Source organism: Diceros bicornis, chromosome X (genome assembly GCF_020826845.1).
Source record: "Diceros bicornis minor isolate mBicDic1 chromosome X, mDicBic1.mat.cur, whole genome shotgun sequence".
In the NCBI taxonomy this organism is placed as follows: Eukaryota; Metazoa; Chordata; class Mammalia; order Perissodactyla; family Rhinocerotidae; genus Diceros; species Diceros bicornis.
Window position 1 is genome coordinate 49,864,863 of NC_080781.1, and position 21,726 is coordinate 49,886,588.

Genomic DNA, 21,726 nt, shown 5'->3' on the forward strand with positions numbered 1-21,726 from the left:
AGAACAGGAACAAGACAAGTGTGCCCACACTCACCACTGTTATTCAACATAATGTTGGAAGTTCTGGCCAGAGCAATTAGGCAAGAAAAAGGAATAAAAGGAATCCAAATAGACAATGAAGAAGTGAAACTCTCTCTGTATGCAGAACACGTGATTTTATATATAGAAAACCCTAAAGAATCCACCAGAAAACTATTAGAATTAATCAACTACTACAGCAACGTTGCAGGGTACAGAATCATCTTATAAGAATCAGTTACATTTCTATACTCTAACAAACAACTAACAGGAAGAGAACTCAAGAATACGATCCCATTTACAATAGCAACAAAAAGAATAAAATATCTAGGAATAAATTTAATCAAGGTGAAAGACCTATAAAATGAAAACTATTAGACATTATTCAAAGAAATCAATGATGACATAAAGAAGTGGAAAGATATCCCATGCACAAGCATTGGAAGAATAAACATAGTTAAAATGTCCATACTACCTAAAGCAATCTACAGATTCAATGAAATCCCAATCAGAAATCCAATGACATTCTTCACGGAAATAGAACAAAGAATCCTAAAATTCATATGGGGCAACAAAAGACCCAGAATAGCTAAAGAAATCCTGAGGAAAAAAAAACAAAACTGGAGGCATCACAATCTCTGGCTTCAAAACATACTACAAAGTTATAGTCATCAAAACAGCATGAGTTTGCACTCCCACCAGCAGAGGAGAAGGGGGGAGGGAGGAAGGCAAAAGGGATAATTCAGCACATATGTGTAGTAATGGGTTGTAATTAGTATTTGGGTGGTGAACATGATGTAATCTATGCAGAGATAGAAGTATAATGATGTACACCTGAAATTTATACAATGTTATAAACCAATGTTACTGCAATAAACAAAAAATTAAAAAAAAAAACAGCATGGTACAGGTACAAAAACAGACACACAGATCAACGGAACAGAATTGAAACCCCAGAAATAAAACCTCACATCTACGGGCAACTAATCTTTTACAAAAGAACAAAAAACATATAATGGAGAAAGGAAAGTCTCTTCAACAAGTGGTGCTGGAAAAACTGGACAGCCACTTGCAAAAGAATGAAAGTAGACCATCTTCTTTCGCCATACACAAAAATTAACTCAAAATGGATAAAAGACCTGAAAGTGAGACCTGAAACTATAAAACTCCTGGAAGAAAATGTCAGCAGTACACTATTCGTCATTGGCTGTAAAGGGATCTTCTCGAATTCCATGTCTACTCAGACAAGGGAAAAAAAGAAAAAAGAAACAAGTGGGACTTCATCAGACTAAAGAGCTTCTGCAAGGCAAACGAAACCAAAATCAAAATGAAAAGACAACCCATGAGCTGGGAGAAAATATTTGCAAACCATATATCCAACAAGGGGTTAATCTCCATAATATATAAAGAACTCACACATCTGAACAACAAAAAACCAAATAACCTGATCAAAAAATGGGCAGAGGGTATGAACAGACATTTTTCCAAGGAAGATATACAGATGGCCGATACACATATGAAAAGATGTTCAACATCACTAATCATCAGGGAAATGCAAATCAAAACTACTCTAAGATATCCCCTTGAGAATGGCTATAATCACCAAGACAAAATATAACAAAGGTTGGAGAGGATGTGGAGAAAAGAGAACCCTCATTCACTGTTGGTGGGAATGCAAACTGGTGCAGCCTCTATGGAAAACAGTATGGAGATATATCAAAAAATTAAAAATAGAAATACCTTATGATCCAGCTATGCCACTTGTGGGTATTTACCCAAAGAACTTGAAATCAACAATCCAAAGAGGCTTACGCACCCCTATGTTCATTGCAGCATTATTCAGTGCAGCCAAGATGTGGAAGCAGCCCAAATGTCTATCAACAGATTATTGGATAAAGATGTTGTGGTACATCTGTACAATGGAATACTACTCAGCCATAAAAAAGGCAAAATCTTCCCATTTGCAACAACGTGGATGGACCTGGATGGTATTATGTTAAGTGAAATAAGCCAGACAGAGAAAGACAAACACTGTATGACCTCTTTCATATGTGGAATATAAACTAACACACGAACAGAGAGAACAGTTTGGTGGTTCCCAGGGGGAAGGGGCTTGTGGGGTGGGAAAAAGGGGTGAAGGGGTGCATTTATATGGTGACTGAAAAACAATAATGTAGACTGGAATTTCAAAATGTATAAACTATTATGAAATCAATTAAAAAATTTTTTAAAGTCATTTGAATGTATATGTATAGCCACATTATTATATTATGGTACTGTTTGCTAATTATAGCTTAGAGGAGAAACGTTGTAATTGTTCATTTACTGCCTAATAAAAGTGTTACATCCATATTATAAGTATTTTAGAACTTTCTAATTTAGGCTATAGCTTTACTTATGGATTAAATTCCCATTGATTGTGTTTGTAATGTGGGCATATATTAATGGAAATAATACTGCACACCATTTATAATACCTTAAATCTTACAGAGTATACTTATAAACATCAATGTGTTTAATTCCTACGAAAACCTTTGAGGTAGGTATTAATCCCATTTTTTCTGGTGAGGAAGTGGCAAAGCGCTACTTTTCCTTTGTTTCTTCATATATGTTGTTTCTTCTATACAATAATTTCATCCATACTAATAATATTAAAATTAAATATACTTTATTTATATAGAAATCTATGGATTACAAGCACTTTGATTGTGCATCAAGGGATTATTAAATAAAATGATATGTGTGTAGGAGTGTGTTAATACCTAGACTATCAAATGGAAGTCCTAATACCTAACCCTTGTCTTTCTTTTTTTTATGTTATTATTATTATTATTTTATTTTTTTATTTTGTTTATTGCAGTAACATTGGTTTATAACATGGTATAAATTTCAGGTGTACATCATTATACTTCTAGTTCTGCATAGATTACATCATGTGCACCACGCAAATGCTAACTACAACCCATCACCACACACATGTGCCAAATTATCCATTTCGCCCTCATCCCTCCCCCGTCCCCTCTGGTAACCACCAATCCAATCTCTGTCTCTATGTGTTTGTTTATTGTTGTTATTATCTACTACGTAATGAAGGAAATCATACGGTATTTGACCTTCTCCCTCTGACTTATTTCACTTTGCGTAATACCATCAATGTCCATCCATGTTGTCACAAATGACTGGATTTCATCATTTCTTATGGCTGAGTAGTATTCCATTGTGTATATATACCACAGCTTCTTTATCCATTCGTCCCTTGATGGTCACTTAGGTTGCTTCCAAGTCTTGGCTATTGTGAATAACTCTGCAATGAACACAGAGGTGTGTGTATCTTTACACATGGGTGTTTGCAAGTTCTTTGGATAAATACCCAGCAGTGAAATAGCTGGATCATATGGTAGTTCTATCCTTGATTTTTTGAGGAATCTCCATACTGTTTTCCATAGTGGCTGCACCAGTTTGCACTCCCACCAGCAGTGTACGAGAGTTCCCTTCTCTCCACATCCTCTCCAACACATGTTCTTTCCTGTCTTGTTAATTATAGCCATTCTGATGGGCGTGAGATGATATCTCATTGTAGTTTTGATTTGCATTTCCCTGATAGTTAATGATTTTGAAGATCTTTTCATGTGTCTGATGGTTATCTGTATATCTTCTTTGGAGAAATATCTGTTCAGGTCTTTTGCCCATTTTTTAATTTGGTTGGTAGTTTTTTTGTTGTTGAGATGCACGAGTTCTTTATATATTTTGAAGGGTAAGCCCTTATCAGATGTATGGTTTGCAAATATCTTCTCCCAATTTTTAGGTTGTCTTTTCGTTTTGTTCATGGTTTCCTTTGCTGTGCAGAAGCTTTTTAGTTTGATGTAGTGCCATTTGTTTATTTTTGTTTGATTGTTTCTCTTGCCCGGTCAGACATGGTGCTTGAAAATATGTTGCTAAGACTGATGTCGAAGAGCGTACTGCCTATGTTTTCTTCTAGAAGTTTCATAGTTTCAGGTGTTACATTCAAGTCTCTAATCCATTTGGAGTTAATTTTTGTGTATGGTGTAAGGTAAAGGTCTACTTTCATTTTTTGCATGTGGATATCTAGTTTTCCCAATGCCATTTGTTGAAGAGTCTTTCTTTTCTCCATTGTATGTTCTTGGCTCCTTTGTCAAAGATTAGCTGTCCAGAGATGTGTGGGTTTATTGCTGGGCTTTCACTTCTATTCCATTGATCTGTGTGTCTGTTTTTGTGCCAGTACCATGCTGTTTTGGTTACTATAGCTTTGTAGTATGTTTTGAAATCAGGGGATGTGATACCTCCAGCTTTCTTCTTTTTTCTCAGGATTCCTTTACCTATTCAGGGTCTTTTGTTGTTCCATATAAATTTTAAGATTCTTTGTTCTATTTCTGTGAAAAGTGTTGTTGTAAATTTGATAGGGATTGCATTCAATCTATAGATGGCTTTAGGAAGTAAGGACATCTTAACTATGTTAATTCTTCCAATCCAAGAGCACAGAATATCTTTCCATTTCTTTTTGTCTTCTTCAATTACTTTCAGCAATGTTTTATAGTTTTCCGTGTACAGCTCTTTCACCTCTTTGGTTAAGTTTATTCCTAGGTATTTTATTCATTTTCTTGCAATTCTAAATGGGATGGTATTCTTAATTTCTCTTTCTGCTGCTTCGTTGTTAATGTATAGAAATACAACCGATTTTTGTATGTTGATTTTGTATCCTACAACTTACCATATTCGTTTATTACTTCTAAAAGATTTCTGGTGGATTCTTTAGGGTTTTCTATATATACAATCATATCATATGCAAATAGTGAGAGTTTCATGTCTTCCTCCCAATTTGGATCCCTTTTATTTCTTTCTCTTGCCTGATTGCTCTGACTAGGACTTCCAGTACTATGTTAAATAGGAGTGGTGAAAGTGGGCATCTTTGTCTGGTTCCTGTGCTTAGAGGGATAGCTTTCAGTTTTTGGCCACTAAGGATGATATTAGCTGTGGGTTTGTCATATACGGCCTTTATTATGTTGAGGTACTTTACTTCTACACCCATTTTATTCAGAGTTTTTATCATAAATGGATGCTGTATCTTGTCAAATGCTTTCTCTGCATCTATTGAGATGATCATGTGATTTTTATTCTTCATTTTATTAATGTGGTGTATCACGTTGATTTGCGAATGTTAAACCATCCCTGCATACCTGGAATAAATCCCACTTGATCATGGTGTAGAATCATTTTAAGGTATTGTTGCATGCGATTTGCTAGTATTTTGTTGAGGATTTTTGCATCGATGTTCGTCAGTGATATTGGTCTGTAATTTATCTTTTTTTGTGTTGTCCTTGTCTGGTTTTGGTATCAGGGTAATGTTCACTTCGTAGAATGAGTTAGGGAGCTTCCCCCCTCCTCAATTTTTTGGAAGAGTTTGAGAAGGATAGGTATTAAGTCTTCTTTGAATGTTTGGTAGAATTCACCAGGGAAGCCGTCTGGTCCTGGACTTTTATTTTTGGGGAGGTTTTTCATTACTGTTTCTATTTCCTTACTGGTTATTGGTCTATTGAAATTCTCTACTTCTTCTTGATCTAGTTTTGGAAGGTTGTTTGATTCTAAGAATTTATCCATTTCTTCCAGGTTGTCGAATTGGTTGGCATATAGCTTTTCATAGTATTCTCTTATAATCTTTTGTATTTCTGAGATGTCTGTTGTAATTTCCCCTCTTTCTTTTCTGATTTTACTTATTGGTACCTTCTCTCTTTTTTTGTTGGTGAGTCTAGCTAAAGTTTTGTCAATTTTGTTTATCTTTTCAAAGAACCAGCTCTTGGTTTTATTATTTTTTTCTATTGATTTTTGTCTCTATTTCATTTATTTCTGCTCTGATTTTTATTATTTCCCTTCTACTGATTTTTGGCTTTGTTTGTTGTTCTTTTTCCAGTTCCTTTAGGTGCATTGTTAGATTGTTTATTTGAGATTTTTCTTGTTTGTTGAGATAGGCCTTTATTGCTATAAACTACCTTCTTAGAACCGCTTTTGCTGTATCCCATAAATTCTGGTATGTTGTATTTTCATTTTCATTTGTGTCCAAGTATTTTTTGATTTCTTCTTTGATTTCTTCATTGACCCAGTCGTTGTTCAGTAGCATTTTGTTTAACCTCCATGTATTTGTGGCTTTTCTGATTTTCTTCCTATAGTTGATTTCTAGTTTCACACCGTTGTGGTCAGAAAAGATTCTTGGTATTATTTCAATCTTCTTAAATTTGTGGAGATTTCTTTTGTGCCCTAATATGTGATCAATCTTGGAGAATATTCCATGTGCATTTGAAAAGAACGTGTATTCTTCGGTTTTTGGATGGAATGCTCTGTATATATCTACTAGGTCCATCTGTTGTAGTGTATCATTTAAGGCCAATGTTTCCTTATTGATCTTTTGTTTGGATGATCTCTCCATTGGTGTAAGTGAAGTGTTAAAGTCCCCTGCTATTATTGTGTTACTGTCTATTTCTGTTTTTATGTCTGTTAATAATTGCTTTATGTATTTAGGTGCACCTACATTGAGTGTGTTGATATTTACAAGTGTTATATCCTCTTGTTGGATTGTTCCCTTGATCTTTATGTAATGCCTTTCTTTGTCCTTTTTACAGTTTTTGTTTTAAAGTCTATTTTGTCTGATATGAGTACTGCCACCCCAGCTTTCTTTTCATTGCCATTTGCATTGAGTATCTTTTTCCATCTCTTCACTTTCAGTTTGTGAATGTCTTTAGGTCTGAATTGTGTCTCTTGTATGCAGCATATATGTGGGTCTTGTTTTTTTTATCCAATCAGCCACCCTGTGCCTTTTACTTGGATCATTTAGTCCACTGACTTTTAAAGTAGCTATTGATAAGTATGTACTTATTGCCATTTTTTACCTTTTTTTCCTCAGTGTTTTAGGAGTCCTTCTCTGTTCCTTTCTTCTTCAATACAGAATTGATGGTCTCTTCACTTTGACCCCTGTCTGGAAGCTCTACTCTTACCTCCTCTCCTCCCTCATTTTATGTTTTTGATATCATATCTAACCTCTTTTTTGTGCATTTGTATCCATTACCCTCTTATCATTGAAATAGATAATTTTTCCTATTTGTGGTCCTCTCTTTTCCCCTTAAATCACTCCTTTTAACATTTCTTGTAGCACTGGTTTCTTGGTGACAAACTCCTTTAATTTTAGCTTGTCTGGGAATTTTTTTGATATCTCCTTCCATTTTGAATGATAACCTTGCTGTGTAGAGTATTCTTGGCTGTATGTTTTTTCCTTTTAGCACTTTAAATAGATCGTGCCATTCTCTTCTAGCCTGTAAGGTTTCTGCTGAGAAGTCAGCTGATAGCCTTATGGGGTTTCCTTTGTATGTAACTTGACTTTCTCTTGCAGCATTTAGGATTCTCTCTTTATCTTTAATTCTGGACATTTTGATTATGATGTGTCTTGGTGTGGGACTCTTTTGTTTGATCTTGTTTGGGGCTCTTTGTGATTCCTGTACCTGTATGTCTGTTTCCTTCCTTAGGTTACGGAAGTTTTCATCCATTATTTCTTGAAATAGATTCTCTGCCCCTTTGTCTCTGTCTTCTCCTTCTGGGACACCTATAACACGGATGTTAGTGTGCTTGATGTTGTCCCAGAGGTCCCTTAGACTGTCCTCACTCTTTTTAATTCTTTTCTCTTTTACCTGTTCAGCTTGGGTAATTTCTTCTAGTTTTTCATCCAGCTCACAGATCCGTTCTTCTGTATCCTCTACTCTGCTTTTGAGTCCCTCTAGTGAATTTTTCATTTCCAGTATGTGTTCTTTATTTCTGATTGGTTATTTTTTATATCTTCCATTTCTTTGTTGACATTCTCACTGAGTTCATCTATTCTTCTCCCTAGATCAGTGAGCATCCTTAACACTCTTAGTTTGAACTCTCTGTCAGGTAGGTTGCTCATTTCTGTTTCACTTAGTTCCTTTTATGGGGTTTTGTCCTCTTCCCTTACTTGGAATGTATTCCTTTGCTTCCTCATTTGCCTCTTTCCCTGTGCTTGTGTCTACATATTAGGTAGGTCAGCTAGATCTCCTGCTCTTGGATAGGTGACCTTCTTTAAGTGATGGCTTTGGAGACCAGCAGTGTGCTTCCCTCAGGTCTCATTGGTCCAGCGGTGGCCCCTATGTGGGCTACGTGTGTCCTTCTGTTGTGGTCTGTTTGCTCTCCCTGTAGGTGCCCAGGGAGTTCAAGTTATGCTCATGGCCAGCTATTGTAATGCTCAGCTGCTTGTTGTTTTTGTGGGCCCCTCAGTCTCTTTATCAGGTGTGGGGAGCCCCAGCACAGTTGGCTGCAAGTTCTAATACCACATTTCTGTTGCAGTATTTCTTTTAAGTGAGTAGGCCCCCAGTGTGGCAGGTTGTTAGGCTCAGGGGCTTACAATTGCTATAAGCCTCCAGCCTTTATGTCTCTTGTCAGCCCTCTGAGGATTGCAGCTGGGTGGGGCTTGTCTGATGCAAGGCAGCACCCAATTGTTTAAGGCTTTGGAAGTTGGGGCAAACCCCCATGTGGGTCTTTGAGAAGCACAAGTCTTTTGCAGCTGAGAAGTCCCACCACCCACAGTTCCACACACACAGTCAACACAGTCCTGCCCCGTGTGTGTGCCTTGACCTCCCGAAGCAGATCCAGTCTCTCCACGGCGGGAGCCCCACACACTCCACCACCGCCCCACACTCTCCACCCACTGCTTGTGCACACCCTGCCCCACTGAAGTCAGCTCAGTTGCCAGGCTGCAGAGAATCCATTCACCAATCTATGCAGGCCCACAAGTTGCCTGAAGGCTTGTGGTTGGGTTGGGTCAGTCTCTAGGGTGTTCTGCCTGCCCTGGCTGAGCTGGATTAAATCTGTGCTCTAGCGGGTGGGGCAGACCCTGGGCTGGCAGGCCTCAGGGAGAACTCCAATGACGTCTGTGTCAGCACGCCCACACCAGGCCACAACAATGGCCACCGCCACTGTCCCAGTCCCTGGAGAGGTCTCACCTCTCACCGAGATGCACACAGGGCCTATTAGGTGAGTCTCTTTTCACCAAAGCACTGTGCACCTTTCTTTCTGGTGATTTTAGGTTGCTTTCTGAAATGGGTGAGTTTGCACGCGGGCCTTGTAAGAGCCGGTTTTAATTTCTTTGTGAACCAGCTTTTCTGGGGGTACTCCCCAACCTTTTTTTTTTTTTTAATTTTTTGTTTATTGCAGTAACATTGGTTTATAACAGTGTAAAAATTTCAGGTGTACATCATTATACTTCTATTTCTGCATAGATTACATCAAGTTCACCACCAAAATACTAATTACAACCCATCTCCACACACATGTACCGAATTATCCCTTTCGCCCTCCTCCCTCCCCCCTTCCCCTCTGGTAACTACCAATCCAATCTCTGTCTCTATGTGTTTGTTTATTGTTGTTATTATCTACTACTTAATGAAGGAAATCATATGGTATTTGACCTTCTCCCTCTGACTTATTTCACTTTGCATTATACCCTCAATGTCCATCCATGTTGTCACAAATGGCTGGATTTCATCGTTTCTTATGGCTGAGTAGTATTACAATCTTTTAGTAGCAGGCAAAGTCAGATATTATGCCACTCGTCTCGATTGTGCTGAGTCCACAAAATGCCCGCAGTGGGGGCGGTCCCGGCTCAGGGCCCCGCTCCTCCAGGGAGGGCTGTGTACCTGTGGGCTGCTCCCGGGCGGTCGTGAAGCTGGCAGCCTGTGAAGGTGGCATTTTTCCTCTCCAGAAGGGAGTTTCTGCCTCTTGTACTTCAGTTAGGATTGTCCGTTGTTACAGGACTTCCTTTTATCCAGTTTTCAGTTCTGTCTCTGGAGTAATTTTTCCATGAGTAGTTGTAAATTGCCTGTGTCCGTGGGAGGAGGTGAGTTCAGAGTCTGCCTACGCCGCCATCTTGACTTCTCTCCCCCATTTTTTGCTTTTAAAATCAGTACATTATTATTGATTCTCAAGTTAATATAAATGATTTCATAATAATGGACCATAAGTGATTTGTTTTGCTAGTCCACAGTATTTATAAAATTCTGAAATCATAAAGTAAAGATAAGTTTCAAGACTATGCAGCAAGTTATTGTTGTTTTGGGAGCTAATAATACAAACTTTAAAAGATTGATGTGAGCGTTTTTGTTCAAGAGCATTGACTTGAAAGGGCAACAGACCATAAGCATACAAGTAAAAATAAAAGACAGTTTGGGCTGCTATAACTAAATATCATAGACTGGGTAGCTTATAAACAACAAAAATTTATTTTTCACAGTTCTGGAAGCTGGAAGTCTGAGATCAGGGTGCCAGTATAGTTGAATGAGGACCCTCTTCTGTGTCTCAGATTTTTTGTTGTATTCTCACATGGCAGAAGGGACAAGGGATCTCTCTGGGACCTCCTTTATAAGGGCACTAATCTCATTCAAGAAGGCTTTTCCTTTATGACATAATCACTCTCTAAAGGCCCCACCTCCTAATACCATCACCTCAGGCATACATGCAAAATAATTACTGATATGGAGAGTCTTACTCTTGCCGTTTTGTTAATTGTTTTCTCTATATATTATAGCCTTTTTATCTCTTACTCCTTTTCTTTGTTTCATTCATTTTTTTTGTAGTGAACATGCTTAGATTCCCTTCTAATTTCTCTTTGTGTATATTTTATCTATATTTTCTTTTTATTACCATTTCAATTGCATAAAATATCTTAAAGTTAAAACACTCTTTTTTAAACTAACAACATAATATCAGTCACTTACAAAAGCTCTAAACCTATACAGTTCCACTCCTGCCATTTTATGTTATTGATGTGTTTTAGAAGGTGTATTCTTTCTGTACTCAGTGTCAATATGTGTTTACTTTGAATTTTGTTACCTAAGCTTTGAATATTTTTAAACTTTATTATCTGATGTGAATAACATTATCATCCAAATTGGCTGTACCATTTGCATACTCACTAGCAATTAATGAGAGTCCCTGTTTCTCCACATCCTTATCAGTATTTGGTGTTGTCAGTATTCCAGATATGGGCCATTCTAATAGATGTGTAGTGATATCTTATTGTTGTTTTAATTTGAATTTCCTTGATGACTTATGATGTGGAACATCTTTTCATACACTTATTTGCCATCTGTATATCCTCTTTAGTAAGCTGCCTGTTATAGACTTTGGCCCATTTTTTAACCAGGCTCTTTGGTTTCTTATTGATGAATTTTAAGGTTTCTTTGTATATTTTGGCTCACAGTACTTTACTGTATGTGTCTTTTTGCAAATATTTTCCCCCCATCTGTAGTTTGTCTTTAATTCTCTTCAGGGTGTCTTTTGCAGAGCAGAATTTTGTAATTTTAATGAAGTCCAGCTTATCAATTATTTCCTTCATTTTTCATTTCTCTAGTGTTGTATCTAAAAAGGCATTACCATACCCAATGTCATCTAGGATTTCTCCAATGTTATTTTCTAGGAGTTTTAGAGTTTTGCATTTTATACTTTGATGTATGATCTATTTTGAGCTAATTTTTGTGAAATGTATAAAGTCTTTTTCTAGATGTATTTTTTACATGTATCCAAATGTATCCAATTGTTTCAGCTCCATTTTTTGAACTATCTTTGCTTCATTGTATTGCCTTTGCTCCTTTGTCAAAAATCAGTTGACTGTATTTATGGAGTCTATTTCTAGGTCCTCCATTATAATCCATTGATCTCTTTGTCTATTCTTTTGTCACTATCAACTGTCTTGATTATTGTAGCTTTAAAGTAAGTTTTGAAGTTAGGTAGAGTAAGTCCTCCAAATTTCTTCTTCTCCTTCAATGTTGTTTTTCTATTCTGAGTCTTTTGACACTTCACATAAACTTTAGAATCAGTTTGCCAATATCCATAACATAAAGTGCTGGAATTTGGATTGGGCTTGCATTGAATTTATAGATCAAGTTGGAAGAACTGACATCTTGAGTTTTCCCATCCATGAAAATGGAATATATCTCAATTTACTTAGTTATTTGATTTCTTTCATCAGAATTTTGTTTGGTTTATACCTAAGTATTTCATGATTTTTGGTGCTAATGTAAATGATATCATGTTCTAATTTCAAACTCTACTTGTTCATTGCTGATGTATAGGAAAGCAATTGACTTTTCTATAATAGATACAACTTTTCTGTAATCACTTATTAGTTCCAGATATTGTTGATTCTTTCAGATTTTCTACATAGACGATGAAGTCATCTGCAAACAAAGATGGTTTTACTTCTTCCTTCCCCATCTGTACCTTTTATTTCCTTTTCTTACCTTATTGCATTAGGAATGTCAACCAGTATGAAGTTGAAAAGTAGTAGTAAGAGGGGACATCCTTGCCTTGTACATAATCGTAGTGGGAAAACTTTGAGTTTCTCACCGTTAACTATGCTCTTAACTGTAGTTTTGTAGATAGTCTTTATCAAGTTGAGAAAGTTCATGTCTATTTCTAGTTTGCTGAGACTTTGTATTATGAATTGGTGTTGGATTTTGTCAAATGCTTTTTCTGCATCTCTTGATATGATCATGTAATTTTTCTTGTTTAGTCTGTTGATACAATGAATTATATTAACTGATTTTTGAATGTTGAAATAACCTTGCATACTTGGGAAAAATTCCACTTGATCATGGTGTATAATTCTTTTTGTAGCTTTTGGACCTGACTTGGTAGTATTTTGTTGAGGGTTTTTGCATCTATGTTTATCAGAGATATTGGTCTATAGTTTAATTTTCTTGTATGGTTTGGTCTGGTTTTGATATTATGGTAATGCTGTCCTCATAGATTAAGTTAAGAATTATTCCATCTGCTTCTATCCTCTGAAAGAGTTTGTGGAGAATTTATATGATGTCTTCTTTAAATGGTTGGTAGAATTCATCAGTGAATCCATCTGGATCTGGTGCTTTTTGATTTAGAAGTTTATTAATTACTTATTCAACATCTTTCCTAGGTATAGGCCAATTCAGATTGTCTATTTCTTCTGGCGTGAGTATTGGCAAATTGTGTCCTTAAAGATATTGTCCATTTCATCTAGATTATCAAATTTGTGGGCATAGAGTTCTTATATTTTTAATATTCATTTATTATACTTTTAATGTCCACAGGAGGTTCAATTGTAGCCAATCTTTCATTTCTGCTATTAGTAATTTGTGTCTTCTGTCCTTTTTTCTTGGTTAGCCAGGCTACAGTATTATCAATTTTATTGATCTTTTAAAGAACTAGTTCTGGTTTCATTGATTTTTCTCTATTGATTTCCTCTTTAAAATTTCATTGATTTCTTGTCTAATTCTTATTATTTATTTTTTCTGTTTACTTTAGATTTAAGTTACCTTTCCTTCTTTAGTTTGTTGTTATAAACTTAGATTATTGATTTTAGATCTTTCTTCTTTTCTAGCATATGCATTCAATGCTATAAATTTCCCACTAAACACTGCTTTCACTGCTTCCCACAAATTTTGATAAGTTGTCTTTTCATTTTCATTTAGTTCAAAATATTTTGTAACCTCTTTTGCTATTTCTTCTTTGACCCATGTGTGACTTAGAGTGATGTTATTTAATCTCCTTGTGTTTGGAGGTTTTCAATTATCATTCCGTTATTGATTTCTACTTTAGTTCCATTGTTGTCTGAGAGAAAACAATGTATGATTTCTATTCTTTTAAATGTGTTAAGGTGTGTTTTATGGCCCAGAATATGATTTATCTTGGTGAATGTCCCATGTGAGCTTGTAGAGAATGTGTATTCTACTGTTTTTGGATGAAGTAATCTGTAGATGTCCATTTACATTCAGTTGATTGATGCTGTTTTTGAGTTCAAAAATGTCGTTATTAATTTTCTGCCTGCTGAATCTTTCCATTTCTGAGAAAGGAGTGTTGAATTCCTCAACTATAATAGTGGATTAAACTGTTTCTCCTTACAGTTCTATAAGTTTTTGCCTCATGTAGTTTGATGCTCTTTTGTTAGGCACATTCACATTAAGAATTGTAATGTTCTCTTGGCGAATTGACCCCTTTTTGTTATGTAGCCCTTCTTTATCCCTGATAACTTTTCTTACTTTGAAGTCTGTTCTGACTGAAATTAATATAGCTATTCTTGCTTTCTTTTAATTAGTTTTATCATGGTATGTTTTTATTTATACATTTACTTTTAAGCTATATGTGTCTTTGTATAAGTGGGTTTCTCGTATACAATGTATAGGTCGGTTGTGTTTTATTTATTTATTTTTAATTTTTTGTTTATTGCAGTAACATTGGTTTATAACGTATAAATTTCAGGTGTACATCATTATACTTCTATTTCTGCATAGATTACATCATGTTCACCATCCAAATACTAGTTACAACCCATCACCACACACATGTGCCGAATTACCCATTTCATCCTCCTCCCTCCCCCCTTCCCCTCTGATAACGACTAATCCAATCTTTGTCTCTCTGTGTTTGTTTATTGTTGTTATTATCTACTACTTAAGGAAAGAAATCATATGGTATTTGACCTTCTCCCTCTGACTTATTTCACTTTGCATAATACCATCAATGTCCATCCATGTTGTCACAAATGCCTGGATTTCATCGTTTCTTATGGCTGAGTAGTATTCCATTGTGTATATATACATCTTCTTTATCCATTCGTCCCTTGATGGGCACTTAGGTTGCTTCCAAGTCTTGGCAATTGTGAATAACGCTACAATGAACACAAGGGTGCATGTATCTTTACGCATTGGTGTTTTCAAGTTCTTTGGATAAATACCCAACAGTGGAATAGCTGGATCATATGGTAGTTCTATCCTTGATTTTTTGAGGAATCTCCATACTGTTTTCCATAGTGGCTGCACCAGTTTGCACTCCCACCAGCAGTGTATGAGAGTTCCCTTCTCTCCACATCCTCTCCAACACATGTTATTTCCTGTCTTGTTAATTATAGCCATTATGACGGGCGTGAGGTGACATTTCATTGTAGTTTTGATTTGCATTTCCCTGAGGGTTAATGATTTTGAACATCTTTTCTTCTGTCTGTTTGCCATCTGTATATCTTCTTTGGAGAAATGTCTGTTCAGGTCATTTGCCCATTTTTTAATCGGGTTGGTAAGTTTTTTTGTTGTTCAGATACATGAGTTCTTTATATATTTTTGAGATTAACCCCTTATCAGATGTATGGTTTGCAAATATCTTCTCACAATTTTTAGCTTCTCTTTTCGTACAAAAGACCCCGATTTGCTAAAGGAATCCTGCGAAAAAAGAACAAAGCTGGAGCTATCACACTCCCTGATTTCAAAATATACTACAAAGCTATAGTAACAAAAAACAACATGGTACTGGCACAAAAACAGACACACAGATCAATGGAATAGAATCGAAAACCCAGAAATAAACCCACACATCTATGGACAGCTAATCTTTGACAAAGGAGCCAAGAACATACAATGGAGAAAAGAAAGTCTCTTCAACAAATGGTGTTGGGAAAACTGGATAGCCATATGCAAAAAAATGTAAGTAGACCCTTACCTTATACCATACACAAAAATTAATTCCAAATGGATTAAAGACTTGAATGTAAGACCTGAAGCTATGAAACTTCTAAAAGAAAACATAGGCAGGATGCTCTTCGTCATCAGTCTTAGCAACATATTTTCAAGCACCATGTCTGACTGGGCAAGAGCAACAATAGAAAAAATAAACAAATGGGACTACATCAAACTGAAAGGCTTCTGCACAGCAAAGGAAACCATCAACAAAATTGTTGTGTTTTCTTGATACACTCTGACAGTCTCTGTCTTTGTTTTTTCAGTAAGTACAATTTTTTGTTATTGGTTTGAAGTCCACGTAACATAAAATTAACGATATTAGAATGTGCAATTCAGCAGCATTTAATACATTCTCAATGTTGTGCAACCATAACCATTGTTATGTTTGAAAATATTTTCATCATTCCCAAAAGGAGACCCCGTACCCATTAAGCAATCACTCCTCATTTGCTCCTCCCTCATCACCTGGTAACCACTAATGTGCTTTCTGTATCTATGGTTTTACCTATTCTGGATATTTTATATAAATTAAATCATTCATTTTGTGACCTTTTGTGTCATGCTTCTTTCACTTAGCATGTATCAGTACTTGATTTTTTTTATGGCTGAATAATATTATACTGTATGGATATACCAACTTTTATTTATTAAGAATTTGGGTTTTTTCAACCTTGTGACTCTTTTGAATAGTGTTACAATGTAGATTGAAGTACAAATATTTGTTTGAATACCTGTTTTCAGTTCTTTTGAGTATATATCTAAAAGTGAGATTGCTGAGCTGTGAGATAATTTTTAATTTAATTGTTTTTCCAAGCTTTAATGAGATATTGATATATAACATATGTAAGTTTTAGTCATACAATGTTATATTTTGATACACACGTATATTGCAAAAATTATTACCACAATACGGTTAGTTAACACCTCCACCCCTTTACATACTTCCCATTTTTGTGTGGCAATAACATTAAAGATCTACTCTCTTAGCAACTTTCAAGTATATAATACAATATTGCTAATTATAGTGACCATGCTATACATTACATCCCCAGAAATTCTTTATGTTAAAGCTAAAAGTTACACCCTTTTACCAACTTTTTCTCACTTCCCCCCTCCCCTAGGCCCTGGCAGCTACCATTTAAAGTCTATTTGTATGAGTTTGGCTTATTTAGATTCCACATATAAATGGTATCATTAAGTAAGTGTTTTCCTCTGTCTGACATATTTCACTTAGTATAATACTCACAAGGTCCATCCATGTTGTCAAAAGAGTAGAATTTCCTTCCTTTTTATGACTGAATGATATTCCATTGTATATATATATCAGATTATCTTTATTTTTCTTTCTTCAGAATATGGAATTTATTAATAAAATTTATATATAAAATCACTTTTATTATGCTTTTATCCAGTTTCCCAGAAGCAGTGAAAAACAGAAAGCCAGCACTTACAATTAGGGGCCTTACCTTTGTTTCTGCTGCAGAGCCCAAAGACAATGTGTCACCTTACTCAGTTATCTCATCTTTCCCCAACCCCATGCACAGTGGTGAAGCAGTGGGCAATATGGCATAGTTTGACTGCTCTTCCCAAATTATCTTTATCCATTCATTTGTCAGTGGACATTTAGGTTGTTTCCATGTCTGGCTACTATGATTAATGCTGCAATGAACATAGAAATGCAAATATCTCTTCGAGATCCTGTTTTCATTTCCTTTGGATGTATACTCAGGAGTGCATGGTAGTAATATTTTTAATTGTTTGAGAAAACTCCATACTATTTTCCATAGTGGCTGACTCAATTTATGTTCCCCAAAACAGTGCACATGGTTTCCCTTTTCTCCATGTCCTCATGAACACTTATCTCTTGTCTATTTGATGATAGCCATTCTAACAGACATGAAGTGATATCTCGTTGTGGTTTTGATTTGCATTTCCCTGATGTTAAGTAATGTTGAACACCATTTCAAGTACCTGTTCAATGTTTCTATGTCTTCTTTAGAAAAATGTCTATTCTGTTCTTTTGCCCATTTTCAATCAGACTTTTTTTCACTGTTGAGTGTTATAACATTTTTATATATTTTGGATATTAACCCCTTATTTGATAGATGGTTTGCAAATATTTTCTCTTATTATATAGATTGCATTTTTACTTTGCTGATTGTTTCTTTGGTGATACAGAATCTTTTTAGTTTGGCGTAGGCCCATTTGTTTATTTTTACTTTTGTTGATTGTGCTTTTGGTATTATTCCCCAAAAATAATTGTCAATACCAATATCAGCCTTTTCTTTATGTTTTCTTCTAGTAGTTTTATAGTTTCTGGTCTTACATTAAAGTCTTTAATCCATTTCAAGTTATTGTTTTGTGGATGGTGTAATACAGGGGTTCAAGTTCATTCTTTTGTATGTGAATATCCAGTTTTCCTACCACCATTTATTGAAGGGACTATCCTTTCCCCATTGAGTATTCTTGGCTCCTTTGTCAAATATTAGTAAACCTTATGTGTATGACTTTATTTCTGGAATCTCATTTGTTGTTCCAATGTTCTACGTGTGTGTGTGTGTGTGTGTGTGTGTGTGTGTTTTATGACAGTACCATACTATTTTGATTACTGTAGCTTTGAAATCAAAGAGTGTGATGCCTCCAGGTTTATTCTTCTCTTCCAGGATTACTTTGGCTATTTGAGGTCTTCTGTACCTCCATATAAATTTTAGAATTGATTTTTTTTCTATGTTTGTCTAAAATAGCATCATGATTTTGATAGAGATTTCTTTGCATCTATAGATGGCTTTGGGTAGTAAGAACATTTTAACAACATTAATTCTTGTGATTCACGAACATGGGATATCTTTCCATTTGTTTGTGTCTACTTCCATTTCTTTCATTAGAGTCTTCCAGTTTTCAGTGTACAAACCTTTCACCAGCTTGGGTATATTTTTTCTGAGTATTTTGTTTGTTTGTTTTTTGATGCTATTGTAAATGGGATTGTTTCCTTTTTATTTTAGGTTGTTCATTGTTAGTGTATAGAAATGCAACTGCTATTTGTATCATGATTTTATATCCTGTAACTTTACTGGATTTGTTTATGAGTTGCAAGAGTTTTTTGGTGGAGTCTTTATTGTTCTTTCTATATAAGATCATATCATCTGCAAACAAAGACCATTTTACTTCTTCCTTTCTGATTTGGATGCCTTTTATTTATTTTTCTTGCATAATTGCTCTGGCTAGATCTTCCAGTACTATAAAGAATAGGAGTGATGAAACTGGGCATCCCTGTCCTGATCTTAGTGGGAAAGCTTTCAACTTTTCACCATTGATTATGATGTTAGCTGTGGGCTGTAATATAAGGTCTTTATTATGTGGAGGTACACTCCTTTTGTATCCAATTTGTTGAATTTTTATCATGAAAGAATGTTGTGTTTTGTCAAATGCTTTTTCTGCATCTATTGATATGATTATGATTTTGATCTTCCATTCTATTAATGTGATTTATCACATTTATTGATTTGTATATATTGAAACCTCCTTGCATCCCAAGGATAAATCCTGCTTGATCATGGTGTATGATCCTTTTACTGTGCTGTTGAATTCAGTTTGCTAGTATTTTATCTAGAATTATTGCATGTATATTCATTAGAGATATTAGCTTGTAGTTTTCTTTTATCATAGTGTCCTTATCTGGTTTTGGTAAGGGTTATGCTGGCCTCATAAAATGAGTTTTGGAATTTTTCTTCATCTTTAATTTTTTAAAAGAGTTTGAGAATGATTGGCATTAATTCTTCTTTAAAGGTTTGATAGAATTCATTAGAGAAACCATCTAGTCTTAGACTTTTCTTTGTTGGGAGGTTTTTGATTACTGATTTAATCTTCTTACTGGTTGTTATTCTGTTCATATTTTCTTTCTGTTTCTTCACAAGTTAGTCTTCGTAGGTTGTATGTTTCTATGAATTTTTCCATTTCTTCTAGGTTATCCAATTTGTTGGCATTTAGTTGTTCATAGTAGTATATTATGATCCTTTGTATTTATGTGGCATTAGTTGTAAAGTCTCTTATTTCTGATTTTACTTATTTGACTCTTCTCTTTTTTTTAGTTACTCACAGTATAGGTTTAACAGTTCTGTTTATCTTTTTTAAAAAACAAATCTCAGTTTTGTTGATCTTTTCTATTGTTTTTCTTTCTCTAAATTATTTTTGCTCTGATCACTGTTATTTACTTCTTTCTGGTAACTTTAGGCTTAGTTTTTTTTCTTTTTCTATTTATTTTAAGTAAAATATGGTGTTTGTTGATCTTTCTTTTTCTTAAGGTAGTCATTTATCCGTATAAAGTTCTCTCCTTGATCTGAACTTCCTCACCTGTTGTTTGTTTGAGAAAATCTTTGTCTCTCCTTCATTTTGCAAAGACAAATTTTCCAGGTAAAACATTTTTGGTTGACTGTTTTTTTCTTTCAGAACTTTGAAAATAGTATCCCACTCTCTCCTGGCCTGCAAGGATTCTGCTGAGAAATTTGCTGATAAGCCCATAGATGTTCCTTTAAAAGTGAAGTTTTTTCTTGCTGCTTTTAAAATTCTCTCTTTATCTTGATTTTAAACATTTTTATTATAATGTGTCTTGGAGAAGATTGTCTCATGTTGAAATTTGGGGTGATTTTTAGCTTCTTAAACTTGAATATCCAAATCTCTTCCAAGATTTAGGATGTTATCAATCATTATTTCTTTAAATAATCTTCCCTATCTTCTCTTCTTGAGACTCCAATAATGTGTAGATTGTTTCTTTTCATGGAATCTAGTAATTTATGTAGGATTTCTTCACTCTTTTTCATTCATTTTCTTTTTGCTGCTTTGACTGGATTATTTAATATGACCTGTCTTTTAGTTTACTAATTCTTTCAACACTTCAGTTGAGTCTGCTATTGGTGCTGTCTATTGAATACCACAGATTAGTCATTTTACTCTTCAACCCTAGGATTTCTGGTTTTTGTTTAATGATTTCTATTTCTTGTTGAACTTCTCATTTTGTTCATTCATCATGTTAATTTCATTTAGTTGTTATCTGCGTTTTCTTGTTCACTGAATATCTTTAAGCAAATTATTCTGAATTCTTTGTCAGACAGTTCATAGTTCTCTATTTTGTCAGGTTTAGTCATTGAAGTTTTATTATTTTTTTATAGTGTCATGGTTCCTTGGTTATTTATGATCCTTGTGCCTTGTGTTGATATATGTATATTTTAGCAAGTAGGCACCTCTTCCAGTTTACAGACTGGCCTCGGCAGGCTAAGCCCTAAACCAGTCAGTCTGTCCAGAGATTCTGAGTGGGCCATCTATTCATGTCTGCAGGTGAGCTTTCTACCAGAGTCCTTGGGCAGTCAGTTCTGGTGCCTGGGTCAGTAGGTGAGCAGGCCTGCTGCTTGAGTACATGTGCACCAATCTGGTGCCAGGATCTGTGCTGGCAGGCACTAAGCCTGGAAACACTGGAAGTAACCTGTTGCTAAAGACTGTGGTAATGGGCCTGGTACCTGTGTCTGCAGGGGTAGACCTGGATCTTGGGTTCACAGGGCCTAAATAGGCACCCAGGATCACTGAAGTGGGCCTGATATCTTGTTCCATGGTAGATGATATAGTACCCAGGAGCCTGTTTCATGAGTGCCAGCCTGGAGGCTGGGGTTGTGGGATTTGGTCTGTACCTTGGAGCTTTGGGGGTAGCACTGGAATTTGAGCTTGTAGGGGCAAGTGTGGCAGTGAGGTAGATTGAGGGCCTGGGTTCATGCAAGCTGTCCTTGAAGCTGGAGCCATGGGAGGTGTTCTGGAATTGGAGCAGGCTGGGAGCCTGGGCCTGTGGGAGGCAGTCTGCAGTCTAGGTCTGTAGGGGTTGACTTGGTGCTGGGTGGGCCAATGGCCTGAGTCCATGAGATCTGGGCTTGTGCTTTGAAAGCATGGATCCAAGGTAGTCAACTGTCTCTGGGCCTGCCCAAGGGCCTGAGTTTGCAGATACTCATCTGAAATCTGGTTTCATGTGGAATGATTGGGAGCCAGGGGTCACAAGTGTCACAGGGGCGCCATAGAATATGGCTGTAACTGAGAAGTACCAGGAGCCCGGTTTTGTATAATATCTCCAGGAGTATGTCAATGTAGTTCTCTGGGGTCATGGGAGCAAGCA